Source organism: Passer montanus, unplaced genomic scaffold (genome assembly GCF_014805655.1).
Source record: "Passer montanus isolate IOZ18808 unplaced genomic scaffold, ASM1480565v1 scaffold17, whole genome shotgun sequence".
NCBI classification, from domain to species: domain Eukaryota; kingdom Metazoa; phylum Chordata; class Aves; order Passeriformes; family Passeridae; genus Passer; species Passer montanus.
The window spans coordinates 886,936-905,082 of record NW_024364270.1 but is presented as its reverse complement, the minus strand read 5'-3'; the positions used below and the strand labels follow the sequence as shown (position 1 = coordinate 905,082).

The window sequence follows — 18,147 nt, the reverse complement described above, 5'->3', positions numbered from 1 at the left end:
GCTAAGCAAGGTGAAAATACTCACCTTATGCTTATGATGTAAGGAAAAAAGGAGGCCCCAAACCAAGTATTGAGAGTTCCATTATCCACCCACAGCATCATCCCACACTGCCAGATGTCCTCTCTATCCTGCAGCTCAAAACATTCATAGAGTCTATCGGGGCTATAGCATGCTTAGCCCCACACACAGAAACTGGAATATAAGAGCAGAAAAACTAGACAATATGAGTGCTTGAAGACTCCAGAGAGCATAGGTACTTCTGATGAAGTGACCTTTACAGGGTGACTTGAGGGTCCAGAATGAGCTTGGTTGATGAGTCAGTTTGACAGCCAGCTCATCTTGTTCTTTGGACAGATCACAGATGTGTCCCAAGAATCTAATCAGGATAATTCCCTGCCAGGAATATGTTGATTACAGAATACAAAACACAAAAATCAAGTCTTCAAAGCTCTAATAGGTGCAATAACAAAGGAAAAAATACTTTCTGTTCTGTTCTGCTTTTAAGGAATAGCCCTGCCAGCAAAACCACAGAAATGTCAACAAGCCCATCACTTAACCAATATGAGCTTTGCAAAACTATGCTGGTTTAATTCACATACTTTCAAAGAAAAGGTTTAGTCCAGAAATGTCTCCCCAAAAGAAGCATAAATTATCCAGAATATTTAGGCAGAAGACCATGCAGTAACCATGGCCATATAATGAGGCATTCCCATTTTTGAGTGGTTGAAAACACTCTCTTTTTACACAGCAGCCACTACAGAGAAAAAGGTAGTGACCGCTAGTTACCAGTCAAGGTGAAAGTTTAAAACACTCTCTTTTTACACAGCAGCCACTACAGTCAGGGTGAAAGTGAGTACCGTTTCCAAACCCAGCAGTCCAAGGTGACTATTGTTAGCCAGGTTAATATGAAAAAGATTGCTTTTCAAAGCTGTGTGCTGCATTAATATTGAAATAACAACTTCTAATTACAGCACAGCATATTACAGTTTCTCCTGTGCTGTAACCAAAATATTTTGGAAGAGGAAATAGCTGAGAATTTCTGTATTCCAGAAAAAGGGCCAAGAAGCAGAAAGAGCAGGCAGCAGTTTGTGGTTTCAGTTGAGCCTGCCCACTTTAATTGTTAGTATCTGACACTTTTTCAGCCAGCCCTTGTTAACATTGACAGACTACAGTAGTAGGCTACTACCCTAATGTCACAGAAGAAAAGCATCAGCATTTCTGAAACAGTTGAAATAGTGAAAAAAAGAGACAGATTTGTGTCAACATATGTGTTTTACCACTAATGATCATGAAACCATGATAGTTTTAATTACCCAGACTTCCTCTTATAATAATGGCCCCATAAAATATTGACCAAATAAAAAATAACATCAATATACATAAAACCGAAAGCAGATGACTGAGATTTTTGAACCAGAAGCCATTGCTGGAAAAGGACAAATGTTTTTTAGAGTCTGTCACCTATTTGGCCAGATACATTATTTTAAAATTAGATCTGCTTTTCGTGGCAACCAGATAATTTCTTTCAAGGCTCTGAATGTGCTCCTACCAATTTGTAAAGAGTGATCCTATAGTGAAATTGGCCATTTACAGAAAGCAAAATGGGAGACAATTCAGCAACTTATAGAGCACCAGTTTAACTAACCAAATAAGTTTGCTTATAGGGCCCAGTCTTTCAAGAACCTAAGAGTAATCAATCCCTGGTCTCAGCAGAATTTGAGATTCAGTTCTTCAGACAAAAAATAAATCAGAAGTAGTTCCTAAAAAACTTTCATGAGGACCTATGAAGATCTTAAAAACATTTAGCAAAATGTGAAGCAATTGGGAAGATTTAGAGGAGCACTGCAAATACTTCTTGTCAAGGTAAAGAAGCCACCCACTCACATTTAAAATATTCACTGATTTTGCTGCTTCTTTTCTTGATTGTTGTTTTAGCTGTCTCAAGTGGATGCCACAGCTGGTAGACTTCTAAAACTAGTGGATTTATCAAAATTACAGACCCAGAATCTTTCCCCTTTCTCCCTATTTTGTAACAATTACAGCAGGCAGACAGCAATATATTTCTATGTGTTTTAGATTCATTGAATCTCTGTTTATATTCTCTTCATACTCTGGTAATTGACATACCTGTAGTGTATCCTATTTTGTCACAGTGACAAGAGACTGACTAGACCAGACAAACTTTATAAGGCAATAAGTTAGATCATATTAATTTATGAAGCACTCTTCCACTTGAGACCTTCATAAAATTAAAGAAAAAAAAATTATGCTCTGAAATCTATATACTTAATGTGTTCCACAAAAGCCACCAACAATAAACTTACAAACAATCTAAATTAGTGGCTTCATTTTAATTGGTTAACATATCTTAGTGGTAGGATAGAACCTTAAACAACAAGCACATTTGCAAGATTTTTGTCATGGATTACACCAAAGTGTCTACTGGCACTGAACAGCCTGCAGTCCACAGCCAAGGATTAGAAAGAAAAAAATTACTTTGTATAGTCCTTTCTTCTTATAGAATGTATTATGTTAGTCTCCTCTTTTCAGATTTCTTTATGTTTACTTGAAAATTACTAAGCTATATTTACATGGATAATGAGTTATTATCATTACAACTGCACTCTATTATTAGACTAGTAGCTGCTAACTACCATCTGCATTTCTCTATGACTATGCTTTCAAAACCTGTTAGAACAGAGCCCTAACCACCCTTTAAAACTGAGGGGAGAAGAAAATTGTGTGTTGGTAAAGCCTTAATCTGTTCAGGATTCTATTTCGCTTTTTGGGGTCTCAGAAGGAAATGGCAGGGTAACAATCCCACTAAGTGGACTCAGGTTCTGAGATCCCTGCTTATTCAGTGCTCAGCAATAGCTCTCTTAGTTGTTTATGATAGGAAAAACTGATGTTGATCAGTTAGTGAATTTTTTTGAAAATAACCATATTGTCAGGAATTACACTCTTTTCAATGCCTATACATGTAATCATGGGAAAAGCCATAATCATCCATTTTTCCAAATGCCATTATTTACCCTTTCTGCATCTTCCAGTTTCCAACTCAGGCTTTCCAATTTCTCATAGCCATTCCCTCTAAGCCATCAGAAAACTCGGAGACACCTGAATATGCTGACTGTTATATTCTGCTCATTTCTTTTGAAAGCACAATCTTCATTTGATTAGCAGTGATCAAGACCAGGCAACCCTCTAAAGTTGCTAAAAGGAGAGTTGGTGTAATGAGAAGAGAAAATAAACCTACATGAGCATTCAGCTGTACACAGGCTGTGGAGCAAAGTTAAACTGCACCACTTGTGGCTTTGTTTGAGTATCATTTCACAAGGGCCTGAGAAGGGGACTGGAATTACTAGTGAAAAGGCATAGCATGAAAAATGGCAATAACAGGTGCATGTTTTAATAGCTTTAGCCAGCAACACCTGTAACTGATAGACCAGAGCATGGGACTTCTAATAAATGGACACTGTCCATCTCTATAATTATATGCTGGAAAATTTCATTTCTAAAATCTGTGATAAATTACTACAGAATGGAAGGCATGTTGGCACCTTTCCAGTCATTGAGTTCTTAGCCTCATTTCAGACTTTGCCCAAAGGACCTGCATTAGATAAGCAAAAGATTAGGGTGGATGCATCTGGACAGAATCTGAATGAGGGTGGAATACAGACTGCTTGTGTATCTGAAGCAACACCACTATGGGAGGAACTGTGGTTCCCACAGACTAGCAAAGAATATCAAGGCTGATAAATGCATTGAAAAAATGGGAGACAGTAATTTTCTGAGGATGATGCAATGAAGACGAAGATAGTGCAGGGTTAGAAAATTGGTATTAAACGAGAAATATATGTGGACCAACCACAAGCATAATTTCCCTTGAGACTGAGTATGAGGATAAATGTCTGGAAGCCGTCTCTGCACCAGAGGTTCAGAAGAACGAGGAACAAGGAAGCAAAGTAAAGCTGAAAACTGAATAGAGCAGTGCTATAGGATACTTCCGAGCAATTCCATTAAAACGGGATTTTCTCCCATCCCACAGAGGTTTAACTGCTGTCAGATGTATATGATTTTTACACCAGACTTCCAAGTAAGTACAAATTGCTCTCAGCACATTTCAAGAACATTTGTTAGGCCATTTTAAAAGTTGGAAGCCAGTTGTAGTTTGGGAGCTGTTTCGTAGCTGAAAACTAGCTGGTTTGTGTTTTATAAAACCAATCCGTAATGGTGATTAGCCTCTTCAAACACCATTTATGTAATAATAATTGAGAAGTTTAATATTTTCAAATTGACTACTAAATACATGAAATACTTTTATATCTAAAAAATGTTGTGGCTGAATTTGGTGCATATAAAGGCAAAGGACAAACCACACCAGCACGAGTCAAGGACTGCATGCAGATACTGCTCAAGCTTTCACATACAGCTATCACTGCATTCAAGTTCTTATCTGCAATACTTCAATGTGAGATGGGGGCAAAGTCCTTGCAAATGGTGGCACCTCTGTGTGGTTCTGATCACAACTCTTTATTGTCCCATGAGTATTCCCACTGCGCTCTTTCAGTCTAGTTGGACTGCTCAAAGTCATAAGAGTCAAAAGAATAAAGTTATTTCTTCCTGTAGAACACAATCCAAAAATCTCATTACTTTTAGACTTACAAATCATGTGATCATGTCTGGAGTTGATAAAAAAAAATTGAGTATTCTGATACTGTCAATAACAGCTTTCAGGGAAAATTCTTCTCAGTTAAAGCTTTAATATCTCATTCTTGCCCTGATTGTAAACACACATCAAAATATTGGAGTTTCCTACTGAATGAATGTTTCCTTCTCCAATCTATATGACTAATTTTGATTTTAGAACACAAAGTATTTTATTTCATTTTGTGAATTTGAATTTGTAAGATGAAGACTACTCATTCAACACCATTCCATCTTCCTCTGAGACATGCAATAAACCTGGAAGGTGTACTGGTTATAAGATCTACTCTTCTTTATAGTCCTTGTCTGCATACCTACAGCTGACCTAGACATCCAGAGAAGAATCCAGTTCAGAGATATCATCAGACTCAATTTAATGAACTCTAGTTCTGATCACTTCATGCATTCCCTTCTAAATCAATTTTTCTGAAGAAAGTTAGACCTCACCTTACACCATTTTTCTGAACTGTAGTTAAAGTTACATCTAAGTTCTTTCTGGATTGTGCTACAGATAGCCCACAAGACTTTGCTCTAATTGTACAGACTCAGTTTCTGCCCTTATAAAATCACAATCATATCTATTTGTCAAATATATTGTAGACCAAATTGTCTGTAGGGGGATGAGATCTCCAGTAAGACCACGTCTTACTGCAGATTTAGCATACTGTGTGCAGATAGCTTGGCACAGATGTCATGAAACATTATCAATTTTCTTAAGATTTCCCCAAAGCATGACAAAATTACTTTGGTGTTTGATAGTCCCATCACATGATCTTTTAAGCTACCTTAAAAAAAAAGAAAAAAGAAAAAAAAGAAGCTATTCAAGTCTTTCTTAGTGTTCTTATGGGTCAGTGGCAGCAGTAAGTTCAGAAAGCCTGTCACTGTAACATGCCACCTGTGTGTTTCCAGTGCTTCACAAACTTCCCTGTCAAAGAAGGCAAGTTTAGTAGGCATGATTTTGCTAAACTTCCAGCATGTGCATGTTCTAAGTAGCTTGTCAGGTCCATAAAACCTCACTGAATTAAAACTGAGCACTGACCGACCCACAAGAAGCTGGTACACTGCCTGTCTGTAGCTTGATAGCTAGAAAATTAATCTACTAGACAAGGAAGCATCTTTCTGATTTCTCAAAGTTGACAATGTGAAGCAAAATGTCATGCAACAAAGCCTGAGGTCACAAGACCACTCCTGTGAATTGAAACCAAGGAAAAAGTTGTCCTATGTGTGGGATCTACCTCTAATTTCTTCAAAGCCAAAGCACACCCTTTAAGAGTCTGGCCAAAAAATTGCAATTCTGCACTTGTTAACAAACAACACTACTGGAAGCTCAAGAACTCAAAGAGTGAGGTCTCCTGTATTTGATAAGAAAAAAAGAAATCTTTTCTTTCTCAATTGATTTGAGTCATTTGTTCTGAGCAAAGAAGTATAGGAGAGGATCCCTTCAGTCAGACAAGTATTTCTCTTCTTGCTCAGAAGGAGACATCTGGCATGGTAATCTGACTGCACAGATATTCCTTCACATGTGCTATTACTCTGTCTGTTCCTAGGACTTCCAGGAAACACTCCTTAATTAAAGCAGTGGTGCACAGAAAGGCAGAAAGACAGTTTTTCTGACTAACAGTTCTTACATCCAAGAGGAATTTCCTACCCTGTAAATCTTCACAATGCTGAGATGAATTAAGAAAGCAAAGGGAATTCAAAATTCACATCTCCACCCATAAATCCATTTCTTAAAAAAGGAGTCCCATGAAAACATGGAGGAAAATTTCACTACCTCTATTCCTCAACTTTCCGAGTGCTCTTTCCATGTGAGGGGGCTGTATGACTTCCTGATTGCCCAGGGAGTGAAACATTCACAGGGTATGCACCAGAGCCCCAGCTTAGGTACCCAGTGCTCAAAATACAGGTGGAAGATACAGGTAACAGCACAAGTAACAGACAGAATCCTGGTGATTGTTTCTGAGGTGGCTCAAACTATACATTAATCCTTCCAAACCCAATTCAAACCTTTTACCTCAAATTCTAGTTGCTTTGTACAAGAGCACATTAATAAAGCTTTGTGTTCAAACTGCCAACTTCAGACCACACCACAATCCTTTTGAAAACTTACAATCATAAAAATTGAAGATGTGGCTATGAAGAACAATGCTTTCAAGAGGAAGGCAAGCTATTGTTCATTGGTAATTAAAATTCAGAGGTTACTTCAAGACTTCAGCCACTTCAAAAACTGAACTCTCCCACACATTGTGAAGATATTCTGTTCATCTAACACTGTCTTCCTTTTTTTTCGACTGACATTCCACTGTGTCCCACTATTGATTTCTGACTATATTTGTTGTGATCAATGTTACAGTTGTTTATAATGTGAGGGCACTCAGTGAGCCCAAAGAAGGATTTGGATTCCCCCACGTCTTCCTCTTTTTGCTTACAGACAGCAGTACAGAACCATGCTTGAGACCAGCCTAGCCCAAGAAGTTGTGTCAACTGGTTCTGTCACTTAGCTGCTACAAATCCTTTCTAGGTAGCTGTGGGATAGTCTGCCCTCATCAAATTGCACTCTGACCCCTAAAAAAATCTGTCTTAAACTACAAGTCATAATGAAGTATGAAGTAGCAGGTTTTATTCTTTACTCAATTTATTCCTCTTGTAAGCCATTAACTATAACAGGTGATGGTTTTGTTGTTGTGTTTATGTCACTTGGAATATTTTGCTTTATTCTTCACTTCAAGATTTTGGAGAAGTATCATATGTCACAGTCTTATCCTCCTTGGGTAAGAAAATATTTTCTTGGGCTGATTTTCAGTTTGCCATCTTTTATTAGAAATCTGTCTTGCAAAAGAAGGCTCCCAGACTAATATGAGATTATATTTACAACTGTTTGGTGCTTTTTTTATGATAACCCCTCTTATTTGTCTTCTGATGGATATGTTCCAATCATTCCAATATCACTTCAGTCTTCCCATTATTACATCTCCATAATAGACATTTCCTTTTGGAAATTGCATTACTAGAACAACATACAATATTCTTACATTAAAAAAGGTGCTGATTTTTCTAATGGTATAAAACATTTTTGGTATTGTTCTCCAGACCATTTTTACTCTACCCAAATAGCCCCCTCCTTAATGATTGTACAGACTAATTCAAAACAAGTCCTTTCCCTGTCAAACGCACATTGAAGGTAGGAAGGAAAAATGTGATGTTCAAGCAAAGTCATTAAGATGACAAATTCTAATGCTATGTTATTTCTGTAATTTTCTTTAACAGAATTGCTTTATTTATTCTGGAAATTCTTAGGGAATGATTCTCTATCACCTTTGTACCATAACAGGGCAGCTGGGCATTCCCTGATGTAGGAAATCCCTGCACAAAATAAGGCAGTGTAGGAGGCCTTCATAGGTGGCCAAGGCGGAAAGGAGCAAGTGGCATAGGATAGGCCCTTGGGAACTGTTCTAACTAGTGTAATTTAGAGCATTCCTGCTCTCAGTTATGCCAGGGGCCACTTTGGCATCAATTCAACCTAGAATCCAGGGAGATGAAAAATGGCTTAGAGCCACTTTCCCCCTCCTTATACCCTGGGCCTGCACCATGTGTGGTTTGGCTGGCTCTGAGGATCTGGCCCCTACATTTTTAAACAGAGCATTTTAAGTTGAAGTTGAAAAGTGAAAGAAAACGGAATATGAAGAGTAAAAGGAGTAGAAAAGTGCTAAAGGGAGAGATTAAAAAAAAAAAGGAGGGAAACAGAATGGGTGGTATTGCAAAGTGTGAAGCAGAGCTAATGTGTAGCAAACTGAAGGAGAACTGGAGAAGTCTGGATTCACTTCCCAGCTACACCAGAGACTTTTAAATGACAACAATAGTCTATTAAGGTCACTTTCAAGAGGACCACTGAACTTCTCTGACCAGCTATACTAAATAGGTTTAGCTTGCTGCCTGAGAACTAAAAAGCTTTGCCTGCAACCACTGTCACAGAACCTGAGGTAATAAGTGTCTTATAGCCCTAATTACCTACAACCAGGACATGCCTGAAAAATAATGAGATTCCTGTCTTGAGAAGATCCACAAGACATGCACAGAATGGCTTTGGTGCAAGGCTGAGTACATGGAACTCGGCAATGATGTTCTGTACTGCAGCTTCTCCTCTATGTGATGCAAAAGATCATGCTGTATCACACCATGGTAGTATCACACCATGGTAATGGAGGGCTTAGATCTCATGGTAAATCTGCATTCAATGTAGACAGGAGAGGGAGGTAGGAAGGGATTTTAGAGTTGGGGGACCCTGAGATTTCATTTCAAAATATGCACGTTTGTCAAGCTTTACTCAGAGTTTCTCTTCACCTTGGTATCACATCTGCAAAATGGAAATACCAATACCTCTGTAACAGCAGTGTGGTAAGGATGCATTGGCACAGAATATTTCCAAACTCAACAGCAACATGTAAAAGGGGGGTGCTGATGGAAGTTCAGCCTCAGATTTAAGTGTATCTTGACGAATAGACAAAGGATGGGTGTTTCCAGAATTATGATTCAACATGTATCCAAACATGCTGATAAAACTTTAAAGTTACTAGCTGGAAAATGTGGATGATCTTATTGGAATCTTGCAATATCCATTGTACTCAAGTTATGCCACACTATGCAAAGTGCCAGAACAGGAATGCTGGGCATGCGGACAGAGGTATAAGGTGTCCAAATATTCATTCTGAGCACCTTTAGCAAACTTTGTCCTTCAGCCTTTGTCGTAGGAGTGTCCAAGGAATAAATCCTACTCTTCCAGAAAGACTGACTGGTAAGCAAGAGTCTAAAAAAGAAGGAGTGGAAGGAGGGAGAAATAGAGCTGGAAGCTGAACATAATTCCCATTTACAGCCCTTCAAACCTTACTATGTCAAGCAGGTTTAGTAGTATCACAGTACTGGTAGGTGTTGTGCCCTGTTTCTGCAGCATATTTGTAGAAGTTCTATATGATACACCCACAGCTGCTTGCATGGTGGGAGATGATGTTCAATAGCCCTGAATATGTTCCCTACCACAAGCCAAAGTCCTTGTTAGAAGTGCCCAGGGAGACAATCCTAAATTTTCCTGACTCAGAGATCATCAAACTGCAAGTTTGAGAGGGTTGTCAAACCCCAACCCCTTGTACCTTTCCCCACACACTTCCCAGACCAGTGGAACACTACTCCAAACTTCCTTGGAGTACCCAAAACCCCTTCAAGCACTAGCATTATTCTCCTTTTTCTCTGAACCTAGGGCATCCTTTCTCCTATGTATGAACCTCCAAACTCCTTTCTGAGGTTTGGAATAGCATCAAGCTGTTCCACTTAGTGCCTCCATGCTGCTGCTATCGCTTTGCTTGCCTCTCCTCTCTGTGACCACTCTCATTAGATACTACACAGGGCCAAGCCCTTGCCTAGTCCTCCCTGTAGCAAAACAAAGCAGAAAGAAGAAGAAAAGAGGGAGAGAGAAAACAAAACAAAAAGCCCCAGTTCCCACTCTGGCAGAGATTTTAAAACACAGAGTGCAATTATGAAAAGGTTATCCAGATGGGACCCAGAGGGCGGGTGAGGGGAAGGAGAGCTGTCATCCAAAGGAAAAAAAAAATCAGATGTATGGTAGCCTTATTCCTATAATATGATTCCTATTCCATGTGCAAATGTACAATGCAACGATAGTTCTCTTAGCCCACATGGGCTGGGTTAATTGGATGTAAGGAATTTTTTTTTAAACCCATTCATTTGATAAAAATCCAGCCTCAGTGATCACACCAAGCACAACTATTTCACTAAAAATACTTGTTTCTAATTGAATGAGATTCCTTCCTACTTTTAACTCTCTACCCTACAACGATGAAAAGCCAACCCTGTTGAGAATATGGTTACAATGTAAAGCAAGTGCTTTCACAGTTTTCAAATTTTCTTTGTATTTAAAAAAAGCTGGGTATTTTTTTTTTCTGAAATAGCCCCTGAAAAATTCAATCTCAGAAAGAAACCCGACAGAAAATTATGATGTAAAGGGTGAATAACTGAAAGGCTGCAATCAACTGGGTTGCAATTTGTAATGTCCCTATACAAGCACAGGGTGTTGCCATAAGCTTTACCTGTACTGCAAGGCCACACATAATATGTTCATGTTTTACTACTGCAATACTTGAATCTGACTATGAGTACAAAGATATTTGAAGGGTTATTATGACTGTGGAGGATGCTAAAATAGTATTACTTATTAAAAAGCCCCAAACTATTTCTTACTCAAAAACTCAGAGAATGACTAAACCCCGTTCTTAGCATGTATGTACTGAAACCTAAATTACTGAAGGTGCCAAACTGAGTTGCAGTTTTCACTTCTCTGTCTGAGGCCAATCAAGTTTCTGTCACAAGTTACAGCAGCCCCAGGATTACCTGAAATTCCTCTTGCTGCCACAACCCAGCATTTAAAATAGCTTACTTCAGCTACTGCTATGTGTTACCAAGGGGTTTTTATGGCAAGGGAATCCCAAAATAGGCTCCAAGAGAGTCCTGGTTAGCAGTTTCTTTATGTATTTTTCTACTGCTACATGGGCACAAATTGGAGCTAGAGGAAGAATCTAAACTCTACTAAAAAGTTACCCATCAAACTCTGTAATTTCCAATTTTGCAGTTAGCTAGGAGAGAAAAATAATATGATCCAATCAAAGTGTATTTAAATGCTTACACAAGACATATCAGTAAAAGCAGTACAAAGTAACAAAATCATTGATCTCAAAAGGTTAAATTCAACTTTCTCACAGTACTCGAAAGGTACTGTGATAGGCAGGTGTGTGGGGGTGGATCTAGATTTGATTGTGTGCATTTTTCTGACATCCTATTCCAAATTTTTTTTTTTTTTAGGAAATTTCATAAACCACTCTAGGCAAGTTTTTTACTCTAATCTATCAAAAGGGTATTCTAATGTAACGCGCTTCAGTGCAAGGGCGTATTTCCGTGACTTCGGATATCCCTTCCTAGATGTCCTTTACACGTGCTGGCAGATGTGAGCGGAGTCGCAGCCGCAGCTGGCTGTGAGCGGCAGATGTCCGCAGCGCCGTTGTGTTTTGTCCTGGCACCAGCCCTGCTCCCCGCTCCCTCCTCCGCTAAAACTGCGTGCGGTGGTAGATTGCGTTGTACTACAACCCTCAGCTGGTGCGAAGCAGAGATTTTTGTTCTTCTACAGTAACTTAAGCAGCAAACTGTACAGACCTAAAACTGACCTAGAGAGGCACCAAAAAAAAAAAAAAGCGAGAAACTATTCCATATATAACTAGAACACAGCTATTCAGCTATTTAGTCAAGATAGGCTAGGCAGGAAAAGTGCAGACAGGATCCTGTATGTTTGACTTGGGTGTACTAACGCTCACAGCTCTTTTCCTTCCCTCGCTCCCTCTCACTCCTTCCACAAAGTCTGCATTTTATTTATTGATTGGACGTATTTTACAGATCGGAGGGCTCTTCCCCTCACCCCCAGCCCATCCAACCCCCGGCTCCTGCAGGAGGAGGAGTAAGAGGGGGAGGACGCAAAGTGGGTGCATTACGAGCTGATTGTGCTCTTGCCCCGACCTCCAACAGCCTGATCTGCCTTTGAAGTTTTCCACCCCTCGACTTGAAGTGAGATCGATTACAGAAGAACAACAGGGACAAAGAATCTGCTGCTTTGCGTGCAGCCACTTTCCCACGATCGGGGCAGCCAGCTCGACAGCAGCAAGAGATCACCGCTGTCCCTTATGCTCCTCCTTGCCACCATTCAGAAAACATGCAGCCCCCGCCCCGCTTCACTTAGGAAAGCTGGGGGGCAGATAATTGTTATTTAAGAACGAAGCAACTAAAGGGCGAGTGGCACAGTCTCGGTCTTTGAGAGGAAACAGGAAAAAAAGAATCGGTGTTGAGTATTGGGAGTTGGGGGGGGGGGGGGGAGGCGCATTTATAGCGTAGGTAAATTAAAAAACATGGATAAGTGGCAAAGTTTTGCGAGAGGCAAAGCAAGAGCCTGCTCCTCGGGTTGCTGCGGCGCTGGGGGCTCGGTGCAGGCAGGCGGGCACCGGGTACCGAGCCTGGGGACAGGGCTGCGGCCAGAGCAGAGCCTTCACCTTTGTGCCTGGTAAACGCGTGTGCGTGCGTGTGTGTGTGTGTGTGAGAGAGAGAGATCACCGCTGGGACATATAAACCGGGAGGGGAATGAGGGCGGGGGGCGCCGGGACAATTATAAAGGGCAAAGCAAAGATGTTAAATGCCTTACCGAGGCGAGCGGAGCCGGCTCCGTCCAGCCCCGGGCCGGAGCTTCTAGACCTTGCCTTGCCACAGCCCTGGGGGATGCCCCTCCCCGGGCGCCTTGGGGGAGCCCCCAGCCCCGAAGCTCCTGCAGCTGGCCCCCGGGCCCTTGTGGCGATGTTCCCCTGTGCCCGCCACCCGCCGGGACCGGAGCCTCCCGGCCAGCGAGACCCGGCCAGCCCCAGGGCAGCGCTCACTGCCCCCTCTGCCCCTCTCAGAACTGCCGGCCCGCGGGGGGGGACGGGGACCGGGCACACACGGACTTCTCTTCCCTCCCCGGCCCGCCAGGAGTGGAGAGAACTGTTGCTTAAACTCGGTTTGAACCCATGGCACGCCGGCTGGCTTTTTCCAAGAAGAAAAAACGCGGTTAATGTGTCACCGGGCATCCAGTCCATTCATAAAAAAAGGAAAAAAAAAAAGGAGAAAGGGAAGCGGCGGCAGGGCGCAGGGACCCCCAAAGAAGGCGGCTGCGGCGGGGGATTTCCTCCCCCTGCCGCCGGCCGGGCCCCTCCTCCGCAGACTGCGCGGCGTCGGGGCGGCGGGCGCGCGGGACGCGGACAATCAATAGCCACGGTCACAAATTACCGCAGGAAGTGTTAGCTGCGCACCAGCTCCTAAACAAGATCGATGGCCCCCTGCTGCTGCACAGCCACCAAGGGCTCACCCACCCTCCCTCCACCCCTCTCTTCACCCCCGGCCGGCGAATTCCGCCTGCTCGGGGGACGGGACGGGGTGCGGAGGGTGGCGGGGCCGGACGGTCGCGGTGTCACACACAAACGCACCCCGGGGGAGGGCCGGGCCCAAGCCCAGGTGACACGGGGAGGTCCCTGGTTACCCACGGTCCCTGGCTGGGGCGCGGAGCTGGCTCGGGAGCCGGCCCCGCGGACTGAGGTGACTAAGGCCCCTTGTCCCTCGTGGGCGGCCGCCGCGCCCCCTCCCCCGGCCGACACCGGCCGCGCTGACTCAGCGCCCCTGCCCGCGGGCCGCCCGGGAGGCGGTGGGGGCCGCCCGGGAAGCGGTGAGGGCTGCCCGGGAAGCGGTGGGGGCTGCCCGAGCCGCGCGGAGGGTGGCGGGGCCGGACGGTCGCGGTGTCACACACAAACGCACCCCAGGAGAGGGCCGGGCCCGAGCCCAGGTGACACGGGGAGGTCCCCGGTTACCCACGGTCCCTGGCTGGGGGGCGGAGCTGGCTCGGGAGCCGGCCCCGCGGACTGAGGTGACTAAGGCCCCTTGTCCCTCGTGGGCGGCCGCCGCGCCCCCTCCCCCGGCCGACACCGGCCGCGCTGACTCAGCGCCCCTGCCCGCGGGCCGCCCGGGAGGCGGTGGGGGCCGCCCGGGAAGCGGTGAGGGCTGCCCGGGAAGCGGTGGGGGCTGCCCGAGCCGCGCGGGTCGCTAGGGCCCCGGTCCCCCGCCGGACCACCCCGCGCTGAGCGCGTCTGACCGAAGGACAGGCGGCACCGGGAGCGCGGCAGCGCCTGAGGCGTTCCGCAGCGGAAGCGGGATGGGGTGCCGGGGAAGTAAATAAATCCCCACGAAGCCCTGGTAGTGCGGGAGGCTGGTGGGCAGCGGCTTCTGGGAGCGCTCCCGTCCTGCAGACGCTTCGGTCGCTGCTCCCAGGTGTTTCCCTGGGCAGGCTGGAGCCGCAGGCCGGACACTGCTCCGTGAGGAAGCGGCGTCCCTCCGCTCTCCCTGCGCTGCCACCCAAGCCCTTGGGGCGCTTGGCGTTGCCTTGAGAAGAAAGCTGCCATTTAAAAAGAAACTATTTCTGTTCCTTTCAGTTGTAAAAGTCCCGTCCTTACGTGCGCGGAGCTGGCTCGGGAGCCGGCCCCGCGGACTGAGGTGACTAAGGCCCCTTGTCCCTCGTGGGCGGCCGCCGCGCCCCCTCCCCCGGCCGACACCGGCCGCGCTGACTCAGCGCCCCTGCCCGCGGGCCGCCCGGGAGGCGGTGGGGGCCGCCCGGGAAGCGGTGAGGGCTGCCCGGGAAGCGGTGGGGGCTGCCCGAGCCGCGCGGGTCGCTAGGGCCCCGGTCCCCCGCCGGACCACCCCGCGCTGAGCGCGTCTGACCGAAGGACAGGCGGCACCGGGAGCGCGGCAGCGCCTGAGGCGTTCCGCAGCGGAAGCGGGATGGGGTGCCGGGGAAGTAAATAAATCCCCACGAAGCCCTGGTAGTGCGGGAGGCTGGTGGGCAGCGGCTTCTGGGAGCGCTCCCGTCCTGCAGACGCTTCGGTCGCTGCTCCCAGGTGTTTCCCTGGGCAGGCTGGAGCCGCAGGCCGGACACTGCTCCGTGAGGAAGCGGCGTCCCTCCGCTCTCCCTGCGCTGCCACCCAAGCCCTTGGGGCGCTTGGCGTTGCCTTGAGAAGAAAGCTGCCATTTAAAAAGAAACTATTTCTGTTCCTTTCAGTTGTAAAAGTCCCGTCCTTACGTGGTGGAGAATTACCTGTTCCCTTTTCGGTTTTTTTTTGGTTTTTTTTTGGTTGACTGTTTCTACATATGGAATGTTAAGCAGGTTTCGTTTGGTAATGTCAATATGTGTTACAAAACCACGTAGTATTCTCGTGCTATTAATTACATTAGCAAGGTAAACAACAGTCCCCCTTTGAACGTGTGCATTTATATAAGCATAACTATACCTCCCTGGTATGTGTGTACACGGGGACATCTGTGTGTATGTCACAACAGGTAACCAGTCACACACAAAATCTGTTAAGCTGGTTTGTGTGAAGATGTATAATGGTTGTTTTAACTTTCAGAAGAACATAATATACAATGTATATTATAAAATATATATCATATGTAATGTGTATTAAATACATATATTACTGAAGATAGAAGTACCCCAAGTTAATCAAGTTGTAAAATAGAAGCATACAGTTTGGAAAAAGCCTAAGTCAAGGGTGCCAGCTTAATCAAAATTCATCTTCTATCTTGGTGGTGGTGTTTTAATTAAACACTAACATACATTTTTTTTCCTCCTACAGTTTCTTTCAAAACATAAGATGGTTTTTGTTAAGCTCTTCAATAGTTTTGCTATCCCTCTCGAGCCTGGGCTTCCTGTATTGATAACTACATGCTATTCAAACCTCACATTGAGTACAGAATATGCTCATGAGATTTTTCTCTTAATATTCTATCATAATATGTTATTGTTAGGGAAACATTAATAAAATTATGCAACATCCTTGTGGAATAAGATTTTTGATCAATACTGAGCCATCCCAAGACCCAAAGTGCAGCTACTTCACCTCAGTGCTCAAATTTGAGATCCGTTGCCCTCAATGGGGTTCCTCATTCTTCCAAAAGATAATTCAAAATTTGCCCTTTGTGCCTTTGGCTGCAGGGATTCGAGGTCAGTGTCACAGTAGCTTGGGGACTGGTACTAAATCCCCAGCTCAGGTGTTGCTAGTGGTACATTGCACAGCAGGACCTTGCTCAGCCCAGATCAGCCACCCAAGGTGGAGTTTAGCAAGGCTGATGCAAGTTTTAGAGCCCATGCTGAGCATCTTGCTGCTGATGGTCTCCTGACAGGAGCCACACTACCTCAGTTAAGGTAAAACATGTTTTTTCTTCATTCTCAAGTCCTTTCATATATTATTCCTCTTCTGTGGGGCCAGTGCAGCTATTACAGTTGAGCAGTTTGCTTCCTTTTCACCAATTCTGCAGCTGTTTTTCAAAATCACACAAAGATAACAAAACCATATTTTCTCATTTAATGGTAATGGGGTAATTGTAAATCTGTGAAGAAAGTCTGGACCAAGAAAATATAAACACATCTATTACCTGTTTTGCATCATTAGATTGGTATCCTTGCTCTGTTGTTAGTTTCCATACACAGATACAAATATACATGTGGAAATAAATTCAGTAGTCAGAAAAAAAGCTGGTCAAACCTACTTGAATAAAAGAAGTGATATTAAAGACATTCAGTGTACAGAACATTACCAAAAGACTTGAACATGCCGTCACCACAACACCATTAGTCTACATCCTTAATGTATGTCCCTTAACATACATCTGTACTCAATGTACCTTGTAATTACCTCATTATGGTTAACTACTGCTGACCCCTGTGTGGAACATGTTAACATATAGAGCAACTGTGAAATAGCTAGGGAAAAGCAAAGGGAGACTTTTCAGAACAAACTTACAATTCCATTGACATGGTCTGGCCACAGAGTTAGCATCATAGGCTTTGTTTCCATATTTAAGTCATTTCCATTCCACAAATATTTCTTTAATCAGCAAAACAAAGAAACAGCTGTTACATGATAGATGAACCAAGTCAGAAAAACTAACTGCATGTAACACAAGGCCCAGGTAGTGATCAGATCTGGTATCTACAACTCAAAATAAAGTCCCTGAAATAATGTCAGAATTGTGTTTATGAAATTCTTCATAGCACTGTTATAAGAAATAATTACCAAACTGGGCTTTACCACTGAAAAACCACTTGCCCCAAATCCCAGGGCAGTGCTGTTGTACACAGTCCCACAACCTTGGGGAAAGAATAATGAATTTCTACCTCCATTTCTATATCCTACAGCCACAGTTCCAGCTCCTGACTTTACCCATGGCAGTGACAGAGCAAGCTGAAAACTTAGACACTGTTATGATGGATTCCAATTATTTCCAGGAACGCTTCCATTCCCTACACCAAAACAAAATTATGGACTCCCTTGTATAAATACAGGTTCATTTTCATGAGCAAAATTTCTCCATCTCTGCAGCCTCCAAAATTAATTATCCACCTCTCCTTCCTCCAAACATAATTTATCCTAGCTGCATTCATTACTGAGCAGCTGTGTTAGCTGCTGCTGTTTCTTTAACTCTTGTTAACTTATGCCTCTTACTGTTTCACCCTTCTCTTGTGAAGTAGTGAGTGGTGGGCAGGAGCATAGGACAGCTGGAAAGCAAAGCCCTGTGTACCTGGTCCATTAAAGAGACAAGCTGGGGCACCTTTGGCAGGTGGGAGAAAAAGAATGATCAGTCACGGAAATGATACCAAAAACTTTTAAAACACTTAGAAGGGTCTGAAATCCTCCAACCTATTCGGGCAACCATTAGAATCGGCAACTCTGCTAATGGTTCTCAATTGCTTGTATTTCACTCTCTTGCCTTTTGTAATGTGTTTCCCCTTGTCAGGAAGATTTCTGAGCCAGACAA

General features: G+C 44.0%; 1 protein-coding gene across 1 annotated transcript in view; it reads right to left on the bottom strand.

Annotated features, from left to right (window-relative positions):
- HMGA2 (high mobility group AT-hook 2) overlaps positions 1-13,231 on the bottom strand; it is a 142,665-nt gene extending 129,434 nt beyond the window's left edge. The window contains exon 1 of the mRNA XM_039704220.1: positions 12,956-13,231. The gene's annotated coding sequence lies outside the window, so the exon portion shown is untranslated. The remainder of the gene's footprint in view (positions 1-12,955) is intronic.
- Between the last annotated feature and the right edge of the window lie 4,916 nt (positions 13,232-18,147).